This window comes from Cupressus sempervirens, chromosome 4, assembly GCF_028749045.1.
Source record: "Cupressus sempervirens isolate cs-2001-9-10 chromosome 4, ASM2874904v1, whole genome shotgun sequence".
Taxonomy (NCBI): Eukaryota; Viridiplantae; Streptophyta; class Pinopsida; order Cupressales; family Cupressaceae; genus Cupressus; species Cupressus sempervirens.
Genome location: NC_143121.1, coordinates 774,052,939 through 774,076,106, shown reverse-complemented (window position 1 = coordinate 774,076,106; position 23,168 = coordinate 774,052,939). Strand labels below are relative to the sequence as shown.

The 23,168-nt window shown below is 35.0% G+C and overlaps 1 pseudogene; it reads right to left on the bottom strand.

The window, feature by feature from the left end:
- Positions 1 to 22,054: 22,054 nt before the first annotated feature.
- On the bottom strand, positions 22,055 to 22,837 carry LOC149563671 (vacuolar iron transporter homolog 1 pseudogene; annotated as a pseudogene).
- Between the last annotated feature and the right edge of the window lie 331 nt (positions 22,838 to 23,168).

Below are 23,168 nucleotides of genomic sequence, written 5' to 3'. Positions count from 1 at the left end.
TTGTATGATGCAACCATCAATGCAAAATGACCACCACAAGCATCATTGTGGAAGCTATGAAGAAACCTTTCTTTTTGGTGTTTATCCATGCATCTCAAGAGGGTTACATCCATTTCTCTTTTATATAATTGCTCATCATATATGAAATACTTAGCTAATTTGATTCTTATGTCTTGCTTCTTCTTGTACATTAGTCCATTAGGGAAGTCTTTGTAAGTTAGGAAATATGCAATTTTTGAGAACCATGGATCCTAAAGACTAACCATTAGTGCCCTTGAAAATGAAGATCTTCTTGGCTTGAGTCCTAATTTTCTATATTTATCTTGCATAAGTCATTCCCTTGCACCAATTTTGTTGGCTTTAGGTCAATGTCATACTCTTGAACTTTGATGATCCACACACCTCTCTTGTTGGGTCAATATTCTTTTGACAACTGGATCAGGTATAAGCATGAGAGAATAAGAATGCAATATAAATAATCTAATTTTTTTGAGAGCACAACTACATAGGCATTCTTTTCCATTTGAGATTATCTCATGTTAGGAAACTTGCAACAAATAATATAACCACTTCCACATAACCCATAATAGATCTAAAAATGAATACAAAATTTAAATCCATATGAAAGAGAATGGACAACATACATGCAAAAATTATGACACAAGATAAACCTTAGGAAACCCTCATTGAGGAAAAAACCTAGCCTCAAAAAGAATCTATCACCATGTATTATTCAACAAAAATACCATTGCAATAAAACCATGGAAGCCTTCAAAGCCATAGCCACTACCAAGAAATCTATGTGAACAAGCATGAACATACACATCCCATGCCATGCTTCCAACCTTCACAAATGCTCTGTTGGCTAAACTGTCAAGCCTTGTCCCACGCAACTCTTTCCCTTTTTTCCTTCTTCTTCTCAAACAACAACTACCCTTATGGTTGATTATATAGTAGCAAGCCCCACAAAACTACCAAGTGGTATTATATAAACCATGTGCTACCTAACTCATTTACCCACATTTAATATTGGAAATTTAATTATTTCCCCAATATTAAATAATTATATGAAATATTATCAAAATGTTGCAATAAAACTCATCAAGTATATCCCATGGTAATCTTTACATGTTACACATCCATCTAGGTGCAACATTACCCAATAAAATATAACAATATTATGTATTGCAAGCAACACCCATTATCTCAACATCTCAACTCATGATTCTTAAGGTGTTATTCATGAAAGAAATCGGCACTTGGATACCTTCCTTGTTCTCTTGCATGACTATTGCAGAAACCATATGAGCTGAGGCATAGCAATACAGGATGAACTCCTTGGTGTAATCTTTATGTACTAGTACAGGTGCTTTGGCTATGGCATCTTTAATTTGATTGAAAACATTCTTCTAGATTCATTCCATTTGAAAGTTTGGCTTCCTTTCATCATATCTTTTATGCATTTGGTGATTTCATAAAAATTAGGGATGAAGCATCTCAGAAAGTTCTTCTATCCAAATGGTGACTTGACTCTAGGTTTGCTTCTCGGCAAATTCAGCTGTAGGATGGCTCTAACATGGTCTAGGTCAATCTTGATGCATTCCTAGGAAATGATATGATCAAGAAGTTTTCCTTTTGTAACACAAAAGAATGATTTCTTGGGTTTGAATAAAATCCAATGCTGCCTTAATCTTTTCGACACTTTCTTCAAGTCCCTTAGATCATTTTCTCTTTTCTTGAGGAAGACTGTTACATCATCCAGGTAGATAACTATGATCTTATCCTTTTGATCAGAAAAGGAGGAATTTATAGGACTTTTAAAGGTGGTACTAAGATTAATTATCCCAAAGGGCATTCTATTATATGCAAACATTCCCTAAGGAGTGGTGAACATAGTCTTGAATTGATTGTTTAGGTTTACCTCAACTTGGTTGAAACCAAAAAAATCCATCTAGTATGAACATCATTTTGGAGACAACTAGTATTTTCAATAGATAGTCCATATTAAGCAAGGCATAATTGTCCTTTACTTCCTAAAGATTGCATTTGAGACCATGGTGTTGTAGTTATGCTACTTTTTCCTAAAAGGAGTGGCTTTATGCATGAGGGGAATTTTGTGGTTGAACTTGCCATTCCTAAAAGTCTTTAGGTCCTTGTATCCTCATGCAAATACATCTTGCCATTCTATCAACTTTCCTTTTTCTTTTTCCCTTTCTATGAAATCTAGATGTGGGAGTACTAGCGAGGATGGCACAACTAACAAGTTTACCCTTGCATTCTTCTCCCTTGGAAACACATGTATTGAGAAGGCATCTTGATGATCAATCTAATCCTGGACCCTATTTTTGTAATTCTTGAGTCTAGAATTCTTTATAGTGTACTAAGCTTTAAATTGAATCACTATATAAGCTTTGAAACTCCTTGAGCTCTTAGGATCTTGACTCCCCTTTGGTGTGCAGTAATGATACCTAGCAACAAGGCTTTATACTTTATTGTGTTGTTGGTGTTTTTGAATTACATCTTGTATGCAAGATGAGTTATATCTCCACTTGGGGATATGAGCACGACACCAGCTCTAGACATAGGAGCAGTGCAATTTCCATTGAACTCTAGGATCCAAATCCTAATATAACTAGGAGGATCTAGTTGGTCTTCTGAATAATCAAAGTTAGAGAATGTCATGTAATTTTTGAACTCCATTTCTCAATTTAGGATTTGTTCCTTAGGATCATTAGATGTTATAATCTTAGTGGGCAGCCATCACTAGCACCTCAAGGTTGTGGTGCAATGTTTTGTACCATGTGGTATCAGAGCCTCCACCCAGTTCAAGTCTCAAATAGGGTAGAAAAACCAGCATTTTTGTGTTCATCTAGGACTCATTTGGCCAAGGGAGGGCCCACTTTATGGGCACACATCCAGCCCAAAGTCTAGACAATGGTTTGTAATATTAGAATTTAAAACTGTGAATTGGGCCATATCCTCAAGTTCCAGCTTGATTTTCATATTCCCCATGGAAATAATGGCATGAGAGCAATCCATCTGAGTTTTTACTCCCATGTCTCTATAAAACCGTCTAATCAAAAGCATCTTGTAGCTGGCTAGAATATTTTCTACTAGGATGGTTAGTTTCATTCTCTTTATACAGTGAGAAACGAATGCAACTTGTGCATCTTTCACTTGACCTATTAGAGGGACCTACTTTGAATCTTTCATTCTCTTTATAGATCACAATATTGCTTCTTGGCCTCTGCACTAGTGGGTAAGTTTATTAGGTAAAACCCAAATATAGATATTGTTAGAGCTTTCAGATGGAAGAAATGGAACCTTAAGGGGTAGGTCACTCTAACTACGATGACCAAAGATTTCTTGTCTTTTGAAATCAGGATATGTCAAATGTTTTGTGTGAAATACCTTGGGTTATAGATTTCTCGACTTTGTTCCTCAAGAAGTGGTCTTCGAAGCTAGATTTGAATGATTCTTGTTTTGTGCAAGCTCCAGAGTGGGTCAGACTTGTAGAGTTGTCATTGGAGTTTTGGAATGAAGATGTGTTTTTGGGAGTGGAAAACTCCTTTGGTGAGCTTCTATCCATAGATCTGATAACTACATCAAGAAGAAGAATCGTGTATGCTCATATCTGTATTGGAGTTCAGGAAGGGTATGATATGCCAGAGGTTGTGTGCTTTCATTCTAAACTTGGAATGCATGTACATTTTTCATGCTTTCATTTTTTGAAATTGGGTCATAAGGCTAATCATTTCCCTAAGGCTAAAGTAGAAAGGAGTAGGAAAAAAGAAACTTCTAAATCTAGAAAGGATAAAAAGATTTGGAAAAGGAAGGAAATCAAGGATTTTCCTATGAATTAGGAGGTGATTGTGGAAATACCTATTAAAGAAGTGAATGAACCAAACCAAAATGGATCCAAGTTGGGCAAGGAGGATGAAGAACTAGTTTCCACAATGCTTGATTCTCATACTACAAAACTAGACCAGATTGGATCCAAGTTGTGTAAGGAGAATGAGGAACTGGTTTCTCTAACCATAGAGGTGGCTATGCCTACAAGGAATTGATGGTCTCAAAGCTGGATATTCCCTAGGTCAATGAGGGGGTAAATGAGTCAAAAAGGGGAAATAAAGGAATAAAAAAGGAGATATTCAAATCACCATGTAAAGAGGAAAGGGTTTAGTGTGTGATACCCCTACATGAAATCAATATGATTTCCTCTCAAGTGGAGAGGGGAGAGGAGAAAAGATTAAATGATGAAGTGGAGGTTGTGAAAAAAACATGAGGACATTAGGGAACCATGGTGGTTCCCTCATCTCCTATGAAGGGTCATTCTACTTCTTGTAATTTTGAAGAGAGGATTCAGGACATGGTGAGAATTTCTTCCCCTAGAAAGAATTAAAGAATAGTGGAATGGCTTGATGATAACAAGGGGAATGAGATAAAGGCAAAAAAGAAGAGTATTAGGGATCCTTCCCTTGTGTCACTAAAAATTACCAAAAGCCATGTAAAAGTAGATATGGGAGTTAAACCAAAGTCAGCAGGCAGAAAGAGTTCAAGCCAGTTCATGCAAGAGGAGACTAGAAGGAATTTGGCAGATGGGAACTAAAGAACCATATTGGAATGCTCTATTAAAAATAAATGAAGATAATATCTTGGAATATAAGGGGGCTAAATGGGGCCCATAAAAAAGAGGTAGTTAGGAATATGATTAGAGATTAAAGACTTGATTTTATGCTAATCCAAGAAACAAAAATGAAGAAGGAACCTCTAAGTAAGATTTCCCTTAGTGACACAATTTCTAGTGAGGCTACTAATTCTTAGGGTGCCTCATGAGGCTTTCTTACTCTCTTTAACAATAAACATTTTAAAGTCACTTCCATGTATAATAAAGGTAATACTCTATTATGTAAAGTGTTCCATATGAATAGCAATAATTCTTTGTTTCTTTTAAATGTGTATGCCCCAAATTCAAAGAGAGAGAGAGAGGAGGGATTATTGGATGAAGCTTTACACTTTTATTCATAATAGTAATCTTAACAAAGGTATTATAATGGGAGATTTCAATACTCCCCTTACAAATAAGGAAAAATTGGGGGGTCTACCCTAGATTTGGATAGCAAGTTGGATCTTTCAGATTTCATTAATAGTTTGGCTCTTCTAGATGTTGATCTCTCAAGTGGGGTTTACACATTGTCTAATTGGAGAATAGGGAGGGAATACATCTAGGTTCTCTTTGATCATGCTCTCATCTCTCCAGATTGGTTGAACTCCTTTTCCTACAAGCTCCCCCTTCTCCGTAGAGTTGGGTTAGACCATTCCCCTATTTCCCTCTTGATTGCATCCCTTGAGGCTAGGAGGAATTATCCCTTTTGGTTTGAAAAGATGTGGATATGTCATCTAGACCTTTGCGATAGGATCTCCTCTTGGTATAATATTGAGGTGGAAGAGACTACTATGTTTCGGGTTGCCAAGAAAATGAGTAATTTTAAACGTAATATTAAAGTCTATAACAAGAAAAAAAAAATCATATTTTTTTTTAAAAAGTGGAGATGCCAGATAAGCTTAGTAGTATTTAGGATATTATACAGATGGATGGATATAATGATTAGACTAGGAGTGTAGAGATGTCAATTCTCACTAATTTGCATAACATTATAAGTAGAGAAGAGAACTATTGGAAACAAAGATCTCATATTAATTGGCTTAAAGAAGGTGATCAAAACACCAGATTTTCTCACCTTTCCACCCTTAAGCATAGAGCTAATAATAGGATCATAGGGATTAAGAAGGGTCAAGCTCTTTTGACTTGAGATAATGATATTGCTGCTGAAGCTATTTCTTTTTTCTCTTCTCTTCCTTCCTAGGATCCCTTGTTATCTATGGTGAATCAGAATGAAATTGTTTCACCTCTTCCCCAATTAATTCAACCACACCATAATAAAATGATGTGGGAAACTCCTAAGGCTCAGAAAGTTAAAAAAGCTTTGTTCTCTCTTCCAAAAATAAAGCCACAAGGTCAGATGGTTTTCCTACATTCTTCTTTCAGGTATATTGGGAGGTGGTTGTGAAGGAAGTTGTCAAGGCAGTGCAAGATTTTTTTTGGGCTAGGAGCCTCCTTAAAGAACTCAACTCTACTTTTTTGGTTCACATTCCTAAAGTTCTAGCGATAGATTCAATGGATCAATTTAGGCCCATTAGTCTTTGTAATTCGTTCTAGAAGATCATTTCGAAGGTGTGGACATCCAAAATTCTTAATGTTCTTCCTTTAATGATATCTCAACAACAAATGGGTTTTGTCCCTAGAAGATAGATCTGAGATTCTATCATGTTGGTTCATGAAGTCATTCATTCACTGGAAGTGGGTAAAAGAGAAGAATTTCTACTCAAGTTGGACCTTTCTATAGCTAATTACCAGGTGGATTGGACATTCCTTGGTTCTATTGTATAGGCTTTTGGTTTTGATCATGAGGTGCATAAACTCATTTCTCAACTTAGTTTTACTTCTTTGCTTGCCATAATGATCAATCAAGCTCCTTCTGATTTCTTCAAACCTTCAAGAGGCTTGTGGCATGGGGATCCCCTGTCTCTTATCTTGTTCATTATCATGGTTGAGTGTATTGGTAGGTTGATTCAGAGAAAAAGACAGGATGGGATATTAAGAGGTATCAAGCCTTCTTTAGGACATGTTACTTTTACCCATCAATAGTTTATGGATGACACTATCATGGGAAGGGAGGCTTTGGTTTAGGAGGCTAAAGAGATGAAGAAATTACTAGATGTGTATGTCAAGGGATTAGGCCAGCTTATTAATTGGGCAAAAGGCTTAGTTTTCTTTATTAATACTCCTATTGAAAGAGAAAGGAAGATTGCTTGGATTCTTGTGTGTGGGTTTGGTAACCTTCCAACTAGCTATCTTGGTGTCCTATTGGGAACTAAGTTTCTAGATCAATTCTAGAATGGGATTCTTGGTAGGTTCAGTAAGAAGCTGGCAAGTTGGAAAGGTACCACTTTAAGCCAAGCTAGAAAATGTCTTTTGGTGAAATCCGCACTTCAATATCTTCCAATGTATGCTTTAAGTCTCCTTGGGATATCAGTTAAACATATTGATAAAATGGAAAATATTTAGAGAGATTTTCTTTGGTCTAGGCTTGAGGAACACAAAAGATACACTCTTATGGATTAGGATAATGTCTGCCTCCCTAAGAGCCATGGCAGTCTTGGAATAAGAAAACCAAGACATCATAATAAGGCCCTTCTAGCTAAGGAGATCTGGCACATTTTCAATAGCTTGAGGGAATGGAGAGATGTTTTAGTGCAGAAGTATATTAGAAGGGCTTCTCTAAGGTATTTTCTCAATGATCACATCCTAAATGGCTTAGTCATTTGGAATTGTATACTTAAGGCAAGAGACCTAGCTAATTCTAAGACCAAGTGGAAATTGGGAAATGGTGAAGACATCCTCTTCTGGCATGATAACTAGTTGTTTCAAGGTCCTCTCATTAAAAATCCTATCTATGACAACTGGGAAAATATTTTTATTATGCAATTTGGAGTGAAAGTTAGAGACTATAAAACAAACTAGGGATGGAGAGACCTACCTCTAATCTTGAATGATCTCAAGCCAATAATGGTGATGTTGAATTCAATGATCTTGAACAATAAGAGGGATGAATTAATGTGGGAGGATAATCCTAATGGTTGCTACTCGGTGGCATCATGATATAATTCCCTTTGGAGCCTAAAAGAGAAACCTCCATGGGCTAAGGCCTGGTTGCCTAGCCTTACCCCTAAGATTAATATATTCTTTTGGCTAATGATACAAGATAAAATCCTCACTATGGATAATTTGGCTAAGAAAGGTCAGTATATCTGAAATAGATGTATTCTCTATAAGCATCAATTGGAGTTGGTTAATCATATTTTTATCCATTGTTCATACTCCATGGACATTTGGGATTTGATCATAGAGAAATATGGGGTCAGTTGGTGCAAGCCAGGTAATGCTTTGGATTTCTTTTGTTAATGAGATAGTATGTATAAAAGAAAAAATTTCCATGCTATAAGCTCCTGGACATTGACTCACTTTTGCTAGGGAGTTTGGATGGAGAGAAAAAATCAAATTTTTAGAGACAAGGAGTAACCTTCTTATGTGCCTGTGGACAAAATCAATAATATTATGAAAGAAAACTTCCAGATAAGAAAGGGGGAAGATAATTAAGATGGAGGTAGGATTAAGGAAAAGGATAAGCACAGGAGAACTAAAAGATAGGAGGTGAATTGGAAACTCCAACTTGAGGTTTGGCATAAAGCTAACTTTGATGTAGTAGCTAAAGGAAATCTTGGTCTTTCTAGATGTAGTGGAATAATTAGAAAAATTCATGGTGGAGGAGCTGTTATTCTCTCCTACCCCTTGGAAATCTAGACAAACCATTATGTTGAAGCCAATGTTGCTCTCCACACTATTAAATTAGCCCTAGATGTAGGAGTCAAAAAATTATGTCTAGGGGGGACTCAAATAATATTAAAAATCCTATCTATGACAACTGGGAAAATATTTTTATTATGCAATTTGGAGTGAAAGTTAGAGACTATAAAACAAACTAGGGATGGAGAGACCTACCTCTAATCTTGAATGATCTCAAGCCAATAATGGTGATGTTGAATTCAATGATCTTGAACAATAAGAGGGATGAATTAATGTGGGAGGATAATCCTAATGGTTGCTACTCGGTGGCATCATGATATAATTCCCTTTGGAGCCTAAAAGAGAAACCTCCATGGGCTAAGGCCTGGTTGCCTAGCCTTACCCCTAAGATTAATATATTCTTTTGGCTAATGATACAAGATAAAATCCTCACTATGGATAATTTGGCTAAGAAAGGTCAGTATATCTGAAATAGATGTATTCTCTATAAGCATCAATTGGAGTTGGTTAATCATATTTTTATCCATTGTTCATACTCCATGGACATTTGGGATTTGATCATAGAGAAATATGGGGTCAGTTGGTGCAAGCCAGGTAATGCTTTGGATTTCTTTTGTTAATGAGATAGTATGTATAAAAGAAAAAATTTCCATGCTATAAGCTCCTAGACATTGACTCACTTTTGCTAGGGAGTTTGGATGGAGAGAAAAAATCAAATTTTTAGAGACAAGGAGTAACCTTCTTATGTGCCTGTGGACAAAATCAATAATATTATGAAAGAAAACTTCCAGATAAGAAAGGGGGAAGATAATTAAGATGGAGGTAGGATTAAGGAAAAGGATAAGCACAGGAGAACTAAAAGATAGGAGGTGAATTGGAAACTCCAACTTGAGGTTTGGCATAAAGCTAACTTTGATGTAGTAGCTAAAGGAAATCTTGGTCTTTCTAGATGTAGTGGAATAATTAGAAAAATTCATGGTGGAGGAGCTGTTATTCTCTCCTACCCCTTGGAAATCTAGACAAACCATTATGTTGAAGCCAATGTTGCTCTCCACACTATTAAATTAGCCCTAGATGTAGGAGTCAAAAAATTATGTCTAGGGGGGACTCAAATAATATTATCAAATGTATTAAAGGAATTATTCACCCTACCTGGACAATTACAAATATAATTAAAGAAATCTGTGTAACACTTGGCAAGTTTGAATGCATTTATGTAAGCCATGAGTACAAGGAGGCTAACTTGGCAGCTAATTGGTTTGCAATGAAGTAGTAAAGAAAGAGACATTGATGATATGGAATACTGGCAAGAATACTCTAGTAGATGCAAAAAGCTTAATCGATAAAGAGAGGATCCAGAGAGGTATGGGTGTAATCCTAATTTAATTATGGAAATTAATACAAGTATGGCTGAAAACCAATGTAATTATGGTAAATATGGAAGGAACAAGGGGTTGACATTTATCATGCCAAATAAAAATGCTTTGTGGATCATCTATTTACTTTACCACTTTTATGATATCAAAAGACAAAGTGGTGAAAGATAAAGAAACTTAAAATAGAGCATCCAATGGATTGAGAAAGGGAAACAAAGGATGACATTTATGAGAACTATAAATATTTAGGATACAAAGATGGTGGATGAAAGGAGTAGGAAAGAACTAGTAGGTGAGGTAGACAAATGGAAGCAAAGAACTAAAGTCTAGGAGAAGCTTGAAAATGGTGGAATTGCAAATTATATCACCAAGCTTCATGAATATGAACTAGTAATAACCAATCTTATGGTAAATTTGTGAAGGACAGAAGGATGGTAGGGTCAAAGTGGATGGGGCATCATATCAAATTACTGTAGCGGTCATCACCCATGTCACTAAAATTCCATACGAGGGGTTAACATTCTATAGAGATAAAAAGATGTCTACAAATGTGGTTAAGGACTTCACCAAGAATATGAAAGAGAAAAAGGAATTGGTGAAAGGAAAGACCTAATATGAGATGGAATCAATTAAAAAGCTTTGGAGGTATGTTTTGAGGGCCATTATTGAGTATATATCTCTGGGTACTAGATTTGATAGGGTTAGAACCCATCATTTTGTTTTGCTTAACCATTTTTTTGATGGGGTTAAGGCTTCCTTTCCATTTTATTTTTATTCCTCTATGCATAAGAGCATTTCTGGGCATAAGGTAAAACCTTCTTCTAACCCGGCCTTGCATGAGGGTTTACTAGTCTTTATCTATGAGTAAAACCCTCGCTCATGCAAAGGCTACTTTTGAGGATATGGGGAGTTCTAACTTCTCCTTAGATTTGAAAAAGGTTTAAAGTATAAGCTCAGAGGAGGAGGAAGCTTAAATTTCTCATTTGGAAAGAAGGCAAGGGGACAAGATAATGAAATGCCTATATCTAAGGTTCTATGTAAGAAAAGCCCCAGGGGCCTTGGGCCCAAAAGTATTAGTCAGGGGGAAGAGGAGTAAAATGAAGAAGGTGAAGACATGGATACACATGAGGAGAATAAGTGTGAGGAAGACAAAGATAGAGAGGAGCTAGTAGAAAACCCTAGAAAGAAGTAGAGGAGGACATACCCTTAGAGGGGGAAATTATTTTTGGTATGCAGATTTCAGTGTTTCCTCCATCTCCAAGTCCCCCGTTGGAGAATGAAAAGGAAAAAATAGAGGAAGGAAGTGGTAAGTTGGTTATAAAAGATAGGTGTATGGTTGGAAAAATTTCAATGTCAAAACTTCAAAGATGGGGATTGTGAGAGAAGTCATGAATGCACAAATCCTTGAAGAAAAAGATGGAAAGATCTAGATGGAGCAACTTATTGATTTGGCAATGGAGGCCATCACTGACAATGTAAGGGAAGTGGGAATGAACCTACTTAACAATGCAAGAAATAGCATGATAGACAATTTCAAATCAATTAAATGGTTATTTCATGAACTAGAGGAGGTAAAACAAAGAATGGGATAGTTGGAAGGCTAGGGGAAGAAATTTGAGAAAGGGAATTTGAAAAATCAGGGGGATGCTATCAGGTTGGTCAAAAAAAGGATTAAAATTTTGGAGACTTGCAACCATAACATGGCTAACCAAGTGATCTCTATTCTAAATCTCTCAACAAAAACATTGTTATGCTTGCTAGAAAGCTGAAAGCTAGGGGTTTGTTGGAGGATACTAATGAATAAGATAGAGATGAAGATAGGATGGATGATGAAATCATCATAGACATAACCCATAGCTCGCTCGATCAAACCTGCTTGAAAAATTAGGAGCAAATAGATGAGGAGTGTTAGAAAGCCTATGAAGTAGTAGAAACTATGTAGGACCTTGAAAGGAAGGTGGACGAGTAAGAAAAGCATTATATATTTCTATCCTTTGGTTTTTTGGTTTCTATAGGTTTTTTGTTTAGCATTTTGCATACCTTTCGATCTGGCATTTTTTGTTGGTTGTAGTTCTATTTTTGGGATTATGTTGTTTAATTTATAACCCTTTGATATGTAACAACTTTGGGTTTTAGGATCCATGTAAAACTTATTTTTCTTATAAAAAATAGTTGTAAGTGAAAAGCTTTCTCTATAAGTTACATTGCATAGGTTCAAAATGAATATTGGAATCAAAATATTGAATTATATAAGTAGTTCAAGATCTCTCATTAGAGATATTATAGAGGTTCTAGATCTTTTTAATGATGGTGATGCTAAGGTCATCCTATTAAATATATTATCACCCAAATATATTAATGTTGTCTTTACACTCAGCCAATTTACTCCACACACCCTCAAGGATATGATTTTATCCCTTATACAAGAAGAAAACATGAAAAAGGAGCTCATCAAATACTACTATTAAATAGAAAAAGTGTTATATAAATGAAAAACTAAAAAATTTTGAGATAAAAATAGAGGAGACAATAAACATTTTTACTATAAGAATAAGGGTCACACAACATTGGTTTGTAGAACTAGAGAGAATGATTTTCTTAAAGAAGATCTAAATAAAAGTTTGATGAAAAAGGAAATGTTGCTTTCATTGAAGATGAGAACACGTTAGATGATGGAAATTTTGTTAATAATTTTCTTATTAATCTCACTTTTATTCTATCAACCTTCAAAGGTCGAGGTCAGCAACATTGGCCAATGCGAGAATTTCTATTGTCTCAACTTAGCTTCTAGGCTTGAGATAATGCTTCTACGAAAGATATTTTGGATTTTCTTTCACGCCTCAAAATTTTTCTTTCTAATTCTCATAAGATCAAAGAATACATGTTCTTTAAATCTTCATTTAGGCTTTTCACTTCATATTGCACTCAATGTGAATTATTGTTGATCAACCTTTAGAGTAATTGATCAAGAATTATATATTTTCTTTGTCTTTATAGAATCATAGAGAAAGTTACATCTATTAGAATTTGTTGGTGGATAATATAATGATTTTAATTTAAGAACACAACTTGGAGCTACACCATTTTTAAGGTCAAAAGATGGAGTGATGGATCCTCACTCAGTTCAAGTTTTATTAGTTTAGAAGAATATTTTCTCAAAATGTGTATTAAATTATGTAATCCATCTTGTTTTTAAGCCTTAACAGGGATCCCTAAGGTGGATGTGAGTTTTTTGGATGAATTTAATAAGGTGGAAATTTTTGTTTAATGACATATTATTACATTGATAGTAACTAAGTTTTATCAATGATCCTCAACTATCTATGCATAGAGTACATATGAATCCCTATTTAATCTCCAATATTATTCAAAATGAATCGATTTAGTGATTGAATTTTTTATCCTCTAGCTCTCACATTATCTAAATCTAAGTTTTAATTTTTTCATTTTGTTGGCTTGTGGTCCAAACATGTCTAGTTTTTATTGGTTAAAATACTAAATTTTTGTTCTACATTTTTATAATATTCTTACAATATAGATATGAAAATTTAAAATTACATTAATGAGTCAACTTTATTTCTCCCTAAAGAAACAAAAAATTCTAAGCCTAAAACTACATTAGGGAGAATAGTTTATATACCACCTACTACTACTCTACAAGTTTATAGGTGGATCTAATTTCGTATAGCTAGTTATATATACATATCTAGATATGAGTGATTTGAGTTCTTCATCTTTCTTCTAATATTTATTTAGCATGAGATATATTTTTTACAAAATAAATTGATATTTGAACATTTAAGGGAAGGAAATAAGACTCATTAGCTTCTAAAGGAAAAGTCTAATGCTTATGCCTACCGGATGGCCTTTGAAAGAAAAATTATATGCTTGGCCAAATAGTACTTTGGAACAAGGTGATCTATGTAATCATTTGTGTGGTGTTGAAATGAGTTTTTTCTATTTATATAAATGCATGAGGAATCTAAAATAATATAAGTGAAAATTTGTCTTTCAACATATACAACTATACAAAAAAATTACAAATGAGTTATCATAATAATACAATAACAACACACTATACTAACTCAAATTTTGAATTTCAAAAGGGAAGTGATGTGAGTGATTTGATTGGGGCAAGTGGCTTCAAGAGAAAGGTAAGTAATTAAACATTCCTCCATGAGAAACTTGACTAGGGAAAGCTATTCACTAAAAATTGTGACATAATATCTTGTAATCCCTTGATATGTGATTAAATGTTCTATAAATTTTCTTATGTTTTCATAGTTTTTTTATAAACATATAAAAAGAATGATTATATTATGTGAAAAGGGTTTTTTTTTAATTCATAGTGAATTTTAACTAAATATAAATGGAAATAAAAGCATACTTATGTGTACCATGGGATACATCTAAAAACGTAGATGTATTACAAATTTATTATTTTATTATCTTAGAAGATGAATGTAAGTGTTAATGCAATATGATGACTATATAAAATGTAGAAGGGAAATGATGAACAAAGGGATGTTGAACTTACCATAGTGTTCAATATGAAGAATATGATTGAAGAGTATTCCCTAAATGCTTGAGTGATCAAATGTGAATGTGATTGAAAGATAAAAGAAGTGAGGGAGGAAAGTTTTTGTTTGTAGACTTCATTGGCATCTTAGTTTTATAATGTTGAATCAAGGTAAGGCTAGTTTCAAATTTTTGTTCAAAAAAATTGACTGCAAGATAATTCAAATTGGGCTCCAAATATTTGGTTATAGGATTTCTAAGGCAATTTTCTCTAAGGATTGAGTTTCTTGAGGTAACCTAATTACTCTAATATTGGACCTAATTTGGTGTTCAAAATTTTGAGATGTAATATTTCAATATATAATGATGCAAATATTGGGTAGCAAAGGCTACACATACTAAAGTACTTGCTTAGATAGGTATGAAATTATAGTTATTCAAGTTTTAATCCTACATTTAACAATCACTTTAGAAATATTATGAGCATGTACACTCACATAAGACAATTGATTATTATTTTTTTATTTTAGAATAAATTTCAAAAAAATTAAATTTTTTAGTTATAGAAATTATTTGTTATTATTTTGATTGGCTTAAATTGTCTTGGGTCTTATAAGAAATTACTAGGACAAGAATTTTATTTATGCTTAACAATTTTCTAGCGATTTTTTTCGGACTTCCTCACCATTCCATTTTTTTGTACCCCAAATTTCAAAATATAATTCATTTTTCACATTTTAATTCGTAGACATAATAAACCATAAAAGCCAATTCATTTTATTAATCATATATATAATTAAAAATATATTAATAAAAAATGAAGATTGAGAAATAAATCAAAATTAAATCAAAATAAATAATTAAATTATTTATAGCTTATAAGTTATAATTATTTATATTATAATTAAAATTAGAAATTAGAAATTGCAACAAGTATATATATATATATAGTTTCTTTATTAATTAATTTTATTATTAAAATTTTATTTCTCTAAATTTGAATTATTACTAAAATAATTTAATTTAGTAACAATAAAGTTATTAATTTAATAATAATTAGAAATATTAATAACTTTCTCTCTTTTAATTTTAATATTACTTTTTTGTATTAATAATTGAGAGCTCATAAAGGACACCAAAAAGGAAGGAGACAGAGCCTCAACCTACCAAATAGAGAGAATCAAAAAAACAATCCACAAAAAGGATCGATATATAAACTTACATATTAAACAAAAAATGTATGTAGAAATTTGCCAAGCTGAAACTAATCATGCAAAATATCATCTTCAAATTTATCAACCCAAGCTATCCAACGAAGAGGCCCTTCCATCCAAATAACTTTTTGTTGAACAAGAAGTTGAGAGAAGACATCGAGGTTTTCCACACCAAGATTTTTGTTATATTTAATCTCTTGCAAAAGTTTTGCAAGAGTATCATCAAAAGCCACCTGGTTGTTCACAATACTAGCCAACTCAAAACCATTCTTCATTTCATAAATGAACATAAAAGCATGCCCATCACAAAGGAATCTAAGAAACCTCCATTTTTCTAGGTTTAGCACATAGCAGACCTATGAAGCAATTTTAAGACATGTGATTTTTCTATAAAACCCAATAAGGGACTTGGTAACGCCTTGAAATTTAGAATCATTTCTAGATTTCCAAATATACTAAAGGATGAGGGATGAGAGAACCTACCAAAACAAGTTAGAATCTTTGTGAAGGGATTCAATAAAACTAGTAATGATATCAACAATGTAAACATATTTAGTAATGAAAATTCCAAACATAAGCCAAATTTCTCTAACAAAAGTGCAATAAAAAAAGATGTGTCATAGCTTTAGGTAATTTGCAAATAGGGAAAATGTTGAGGCTGCCATGCTAGTTTATAATAGGGAGTCTATCAAGTAAAAGTTGCAACTTGAAACATTTAATTTTGGACTCTATGAGGGCTTTCCAAAGCTTGTCAAACATTTTCTACTAATAAGAAGGGGTAAGAGAACAATACTAGATGTTTTTAAGATGTTGAGTAATAGAGGTATCATGATTAAGGATCTTGTAAATATCCTTCGCTTTAACAAAGGTAAGTAGAGAACCATTCTACCATCTAAAAGAAAGATAGTAGTGCAATTCCATGTCAGTGGTCCAAGGAAGGTTAAGGGGGGTGTAGGCTAGCTTAATAAGGTTATAGGTATGCTTATGAGAGGCAAGGAGATCAAACTTAGTAGCAAGGTTATCCCACATAATAAGCTGGTTATGTTCCAAGATATCCATGGTAAAGTTAATGCCTTTATTAGCCCAAATTTTGGTAGAAAAACCCTTAGTCAAGGCAAGGGGTTTATGTTGATGAAGAAGATTCCATCATATAGATCACTCACCATGTAGAGTATAATTATAATCAAAATATGAGTTATCAATATGGTCACAAGTAATCACCCAAGCCTTCCAGATGGATCTAGAAACTTGGAAGTTCTTGGAATAGTTATGAGGAACTTGCCAATAATCAAATCATAGAACGGAAGATGATTCCAAGACTTGGCAGCCTTAGGAGCACCATACTGAATGTTATTTCTAATAAGCACTTTCTAGGGCTTGTCACCATCTAGAGCTTGGAAAATCCATTTAGAGGCTAAGGCCATACCCTAAAGTTTAAGATCTTACAAGCCAAACCTTCCAAGATTTTTCTCTAGATGGCACTACCCCCATTTGACAAAATTGGCCTTTTTGTTGCCTTTTCCATCTAGCCAAAGAAAATGATGACTAACCTTTCAAATTTCCATAATCTGGTAATTACTAAACATCCAAACCAAGAAGTAGTAGATACTATATGAAGAAAGAATTTTTTGACAAACTTGAACTCTTCTAGCAAGGGAAAGGAGTCTATTATTCCATTTTTTAAGCTTTCTAGAAAAATTATCTTTAATCCAAAGCCAAATATCCTTAACAGAGGGATTCATAGACAAGAGAATTCTAAGATACCTAAGAATCTTGTTAGGACCTCCCCAACAATACCGAAATTGGTCCAGCCAATCTGGAGGCTTATCTTTCCACCCCAAGAAAATGGATTTGGAGTTGGAAATACAAGCTCCAAAGGATTTTCCAATCAAAACAAGCTTCTTGCTAAGGCAAAGAAAATTATTCTAATTAAGCTCCAAGAAAAGAGAAGTGTCATCAGAAAATGGAATGTTAAGAAGCTCATAACTATTAGGAAGAGATATACCATGCACACTAGGGGAAATGGTATTTTCCTTAAGAATATAATGTAAGGCATTAGCGACAATAACAAAATGGGCAAGGGCAAGAGGACAGCCTTGTCTAATAAAATGAGAAAGAAAAATAGGGTTAAACAAGGTCCCATTAACATCAATCAAGGTAGAGGCATCCTAAAGAAGAATTTGAATGTAATTAGAAAAAATATTAGGGAAACCAAAAGCTTTTAGCATCATGATGATGAAGTCCCATTCAACTCTGTCATATGCCTTCTCAATGTCAAGGAGAAGCATAGCAACTTCTTGATGGGAAGAGTTGGCCCAATCCATGGCCTCCCAGCTGGTTATAAGGTTTTCAAGAATAAATCTTCCCTTAATAAAGCTAGTTTGGGTTGAGAAAATAAACTTTGGGAGAACAGATTTTAGATGAGAGGTAAGAACTTTGGCAAGGATCTTATTAGAGACATTATGCAAGGTAATAGGGTGCCAATTCTTAACCAAGGCTCTATGACCATCCTTAGGAATTAATTTAATAATTACAATGATAATAGAAGTCCCAAGAGTACCATTTGAGAAAGCCTCAAGATAAAGGTCACGAAGGTCTTTGGAAATTCAGCCTATATTAGCTTTGTAAAATTTGGCAGGAATGCCATCTAGACTAGGAGCTTTATTATCATTCAGATTCTGGATGTCGTCAACAATTTCTTGTTGTGAAACTAAGCTTTGAAGAGCAGGGATATCATTATTTGAGATCAACTTAGGAATGAGATCAATGCACCTACATTTTACCACTTTTGACTCCTCAGTATCCTTAGAGGTGAAAAAGGTTTCTAGAGAACTTTTCAAAAGCTAAGGAGATATCATGACTAGTAAGAAGCTCTTTATCATTATCAATAATTCTATCAATCTTTTCTTTTCTTTGTTTCTCCTTGAATAGGTTAAAGAAATATTTAGACCCTTTATCACCAAATTGGAGCCAACAATTTTAGGCTCTAATAAAAGCACCCCTAGCTTTCACTTGTTGATGTTTCCTAAGGGAGTTCCTAGCAAGGGAGACCTATCCAACAAGTTGAATGGAGTCAGGTTGGCATTAGATTTTATTCTTAGCCAAATGAAGCTGATCACCAAGGACTTTCTGAACACACCTAAAATCTTTAGCCTTCTTTTCACCAAAGGTTTGGAAAATCCTAGTCCATGAGGATATGTTGAGGTGCCATCGACTAGTATGGGAGAGGGATTTATTTTATAAATTAATAATTCTAATACTCTTGATGGCAACATTCACATCTTGATCTCCAAGAAGAGAGGTATTAAGCATAAATTTTTGATAAGAACAATGGGAGGGCAGGGTAAGGTTTCTAAAATTGATCATAGCAAGGATAGGGTAGTGATCAGAAAGAGTGGTTAGGAGAGAGACAAAAGGAGAGCCAAATTGGTTTAGGTAAAAGGAGAAGAAATTACTGTTAGCATAGAATCTATCAAGTCTGGAATAGATGTGGTTAGGCCTCTGTTGGAAATTACACCAAGTAAACCAAGGGGTTCTATTATCAGGTTTATTTCCTTCAAGGGGGTAAAAGAGATGAAAATGATGTTTAAAATTATCCCAATAAGGTTTTTTAGGAAACTTCCAATCAAACAAAATAACCCAAAACTTGTCTTTAGGATTCTCTATAATATTAAAGTCCCCACCAAAGAGCCAGGGGATGATGGGGAGGGAGATCATCCAATCCCAAAGCATAATTCTTTCATTATAGTTATTGGAAGCATAAAGGGAGCAAATTTTGAAATGAGAGTTGTTAACATTAAATGAAAGGTAAACAGCTCTGTTACAGGGAGAAATACCATAATTAGTAATATGTTTTGTCCAGTTAGGGCTAATGAGGAGAGCAACACCTCCCTTTCCTTTGTTATGATTGGTAACAATTTTAAAGGCATCCTTACTAATGTAATTTAGAGTAGTGTCAAGATTAAACCCAACTACCTTAATTTCTTGAAGCATCATGATATCAATTTTCAAATGGCAATCCATGAAGTTTTTAATGATAATCTTTTGGTCAGGAGACTCTAAGCCTCTCACATTCCATGATATAACCTTCATTGAGAAGATTTTTTAGTGGAGCTAGTAAGGAGACCATAATCTCCACTTTTCTTTTTGTTCTTAGAATCGAGGGGCCTCCCCTTTTTCTTAGAGCCAAAAATAATCACAACATCTACTTCATACTACTATTATTGATATTTGAACTAGGATCCCTAGGGTCCATTGTGTAGTTCTTAGGGACCAAAATAGATTTAGCATAGATAACCTCAATGATTAGATTATCCCCTAACTCCTTGAGGGAGGACGAAGAAGGCTTAGGAGGGTGCTCTATAGGGAGAGGTTCAAGGTCAGGTCTAGGAATTGTAAAATTAGGATCGATGTAATTAGAGTCCCTATCATCCTCCATGGGAGAGTCAACATTGTTAAAATCAATAGATCTAGGAGAAGATACAAAGGAACTAGTTTCGGCTTGAAGCAAGGAGGATTTAAGGATTTTGAAACTATTAACATGGGGGTTAATGGAGCCAATTCACTCCAAGGTTAATTATTGAGAATATTTCGATGTCATTTCCATCGAGTGATGGTTTGAAACTCATCAGTAGAGGACACTTCCAAAGAAGGAAAAACAATAGGGTTTGAAGACTTACTAAGAGGAATTTGAGGGTTTGTATTCTCAGTAGTAATGGCTTGAGCCAGGATAGTTCTAGATGAAGAAGATTGGTTTGCATTAATACTATTATTATTTTTATCATTCTTTGAATTGGGGAGATACACAGGGGTTTGAGATACCTCCATAGGGTTAATAGGTTTAGGCATATTCGGATGGTGATTAACACCTTTGGGGTTACTTGTGGTCTACTTCTTCCTATTAGCAATAATCAAGCAATCTTTTCTTTGATGCCCATCCTTCTTACAAAGAAAACACGCATTTTGACCCCCTAAAATCTCAACAGGTGAAGCAAACACTTCACCACCAATATTGAGGTTCAAGTTTGGGGGAATATCAATCCCTAGTTTAATTGAAATCAACATTTGAGAATTAAAATTGGGCACCAAACGAGATGTCTCATCAATGAAAATGATTTTCCCAAACTCATCCATCAATTGTGGCAAAAATTTCCATAGAAAGGGAGGCACATCCTTAACAATAAGCCATCTAGGCCAAGACAAAGTATGAATTTCCTTATTAATTACATCTTAAGACTATGCAAGGGCACGAAAAGATGTTTTTCAAATAGTCCAATAATGCCTTTCCAAGGTCTCAACCTCTGATTCATCATTACTTCAAAAAAAAATATAAACCCTTTTGAACTTGCCATTAGAAAGAAATCTTTAGACCAAGCTTCAAATTCCATAAGCTATGAAACCAATTGTCCATGAACTTACTAGGAGGGCATTTTTCAACATCCATGCTGGAGAAGAAGATAGTAGTAGATCCTAACCTAGTTTTTTCTAGCAAAATCTCATGAAGCATCTCATCATTTGGTATAATGAAACTACCCCTCAAGTCATTAGCAAGGCACTTACCTTTGGCTCCAGATCACTCGCACCGAGCAGCTGAAACAAATCTCGCAATAGGTGAGACACCATTGCTAGAAGGAGCCATAGTCTCAGCAAAGGTTTTCCTCAATGAAGGGTCTAGGGCACCAAGATTAGGAGGAATAGAAGAATGGGTCATTTCTAGATCCATAAAATGGAAAAAAAGAAAACAAAAAACCAGTTGCAGAATGAAGTAAATGCGAGTAGTAAAAATAGAGAAGGGAGCCAGAAGAAATTCACTATGTGGAGGAGAGATCTCTCCTCCACGTCACGACTGCCAAGGACACGTGTGGAAGGGGAATGCACATGAAAACCATAAAAAAAATTTTAAAAATAAAATAAAAAGATTAATATTACTTTCGACTTTAAAGGCAAGTACTTACCCATTTAGTAGTACTTGTATTTATAAAGAGGCTATCTGATGATGTTCTAAATATATATATTTGAATTGCTTATAGAGGACTGATAACTATGTGATCAATAATATTAAAATAATATTACGGCAAGGAATGATCACAATACATGCATTTGAACGACGTGATGATCAATTTATATTGAAATAGTATTTGATGAAGAACGCTCAATAATTTAGATTAATTTCTACGTATTCAGCATTAAGAGGACTCATCACTTTCATATTTGATATTGCCATAAGCGATAGAAAAATATTGCTAGAATAACAATTCTAAACCATAAACGTTCTTCGGACTATTGGCAAATATATCGCTATCATTCAATCGTCGAGATTATTTAGGTATTTCTTATTGTCAAAACACGACTGCATCTAGGATGATGACGATTCTGAAATGACGATTCTGAAATCAAAGGATCTAGAAACAAAAGGACCAATATTCAGGACGGCTGGCTAATCTCCAAACAAAATCACTAATGAAAAAATAGTTCAGACATGATTCTTATGAAAGTAGTTGCATTAGACGGCAGTGTAATCAAACACCGGCCGTGGCATTGAAGAGCCTGAGCAAACCATAGGTCACCAACATGGCAAGCCATCCTCCTATCAACACTCTCATAGTCCCTTTCACAACAGAAGACCGCGCAAAGTAAGCCCCAGTTGCGCCAAACATAATGAGCGTCAAGCTCGAAACACCAGCCAGAACGCCAACCCTAATAATATAGTCACTGATAAAGGCTGTAGAAATCAAGGGCGAAAATGCCCCCACAGAGAACGCAAGGGCGGATGCGCAAGCCGCCTGAATCGGGCTTGGAAGTCCCTCTTTTTCTTCCCTTGATATCACCCAAGGAAACGCATGAGGAGGCATTGTGATTGCTTCGTTGGTTCCTTTCAACGCTATTTCAGCTCGTTTTTGTCTCTTAAGGTTGCAAAGTTCCACGTCGCGTTGCGTTTGCACGGAGATAAATTCGCCAATCGCCATGCTACACGCCCCCGCCACAAGCGCCGCCAGCCCAGATATCACCATCGTCTTTGCGTCTGTTTTGACGGCGCCCACGCCCATCATCAGACACGCTGTGGTGACAAGCCCGTCGTTGGCTCCAAGAACAGCCGCCCGAAGGCACTGTCCTCCATTTTCGCTATCCTCCATATCTTTCTCATCCTCTTCACAAGATGGCATGGTAATGATCACTTTCGATCTTGGAGGATTTGGAGGTGACGATGCGTCCTGGGCAGTCACTTCTCCCTCCTTCATCATTCTCTTCAATTCTACGGAGTCCAATTGGAAACCGAACGGGCTGGATGCTCTGACGTCCATTTTAGATTCCGACCTTAAGCAGCTATGGAAGGGGATGTTGAGAATGTTAAAATGCGGCGTGTGTTGTGTTTTCCACACTCATAGACCTCCTTTTGTAGCTAAGTACACTCTTCTGAGGAGTAGAAAATGAGAAATTGATATTGACAGCCATTAACGAATGAGTGGGCAAAATATATTGACCGCTAATCTTTTATTTAATTGGATTGTTAGCTCGTTGTTGGATTTTACAGGTCGACTACATGGTGGACGATAGCAGTGATTCTTCATAATGCGTGTGCCATGAGCGTGCCAGGCCATTATTTTTCTGTTTTTCAATGGCAGTGGGATTAAC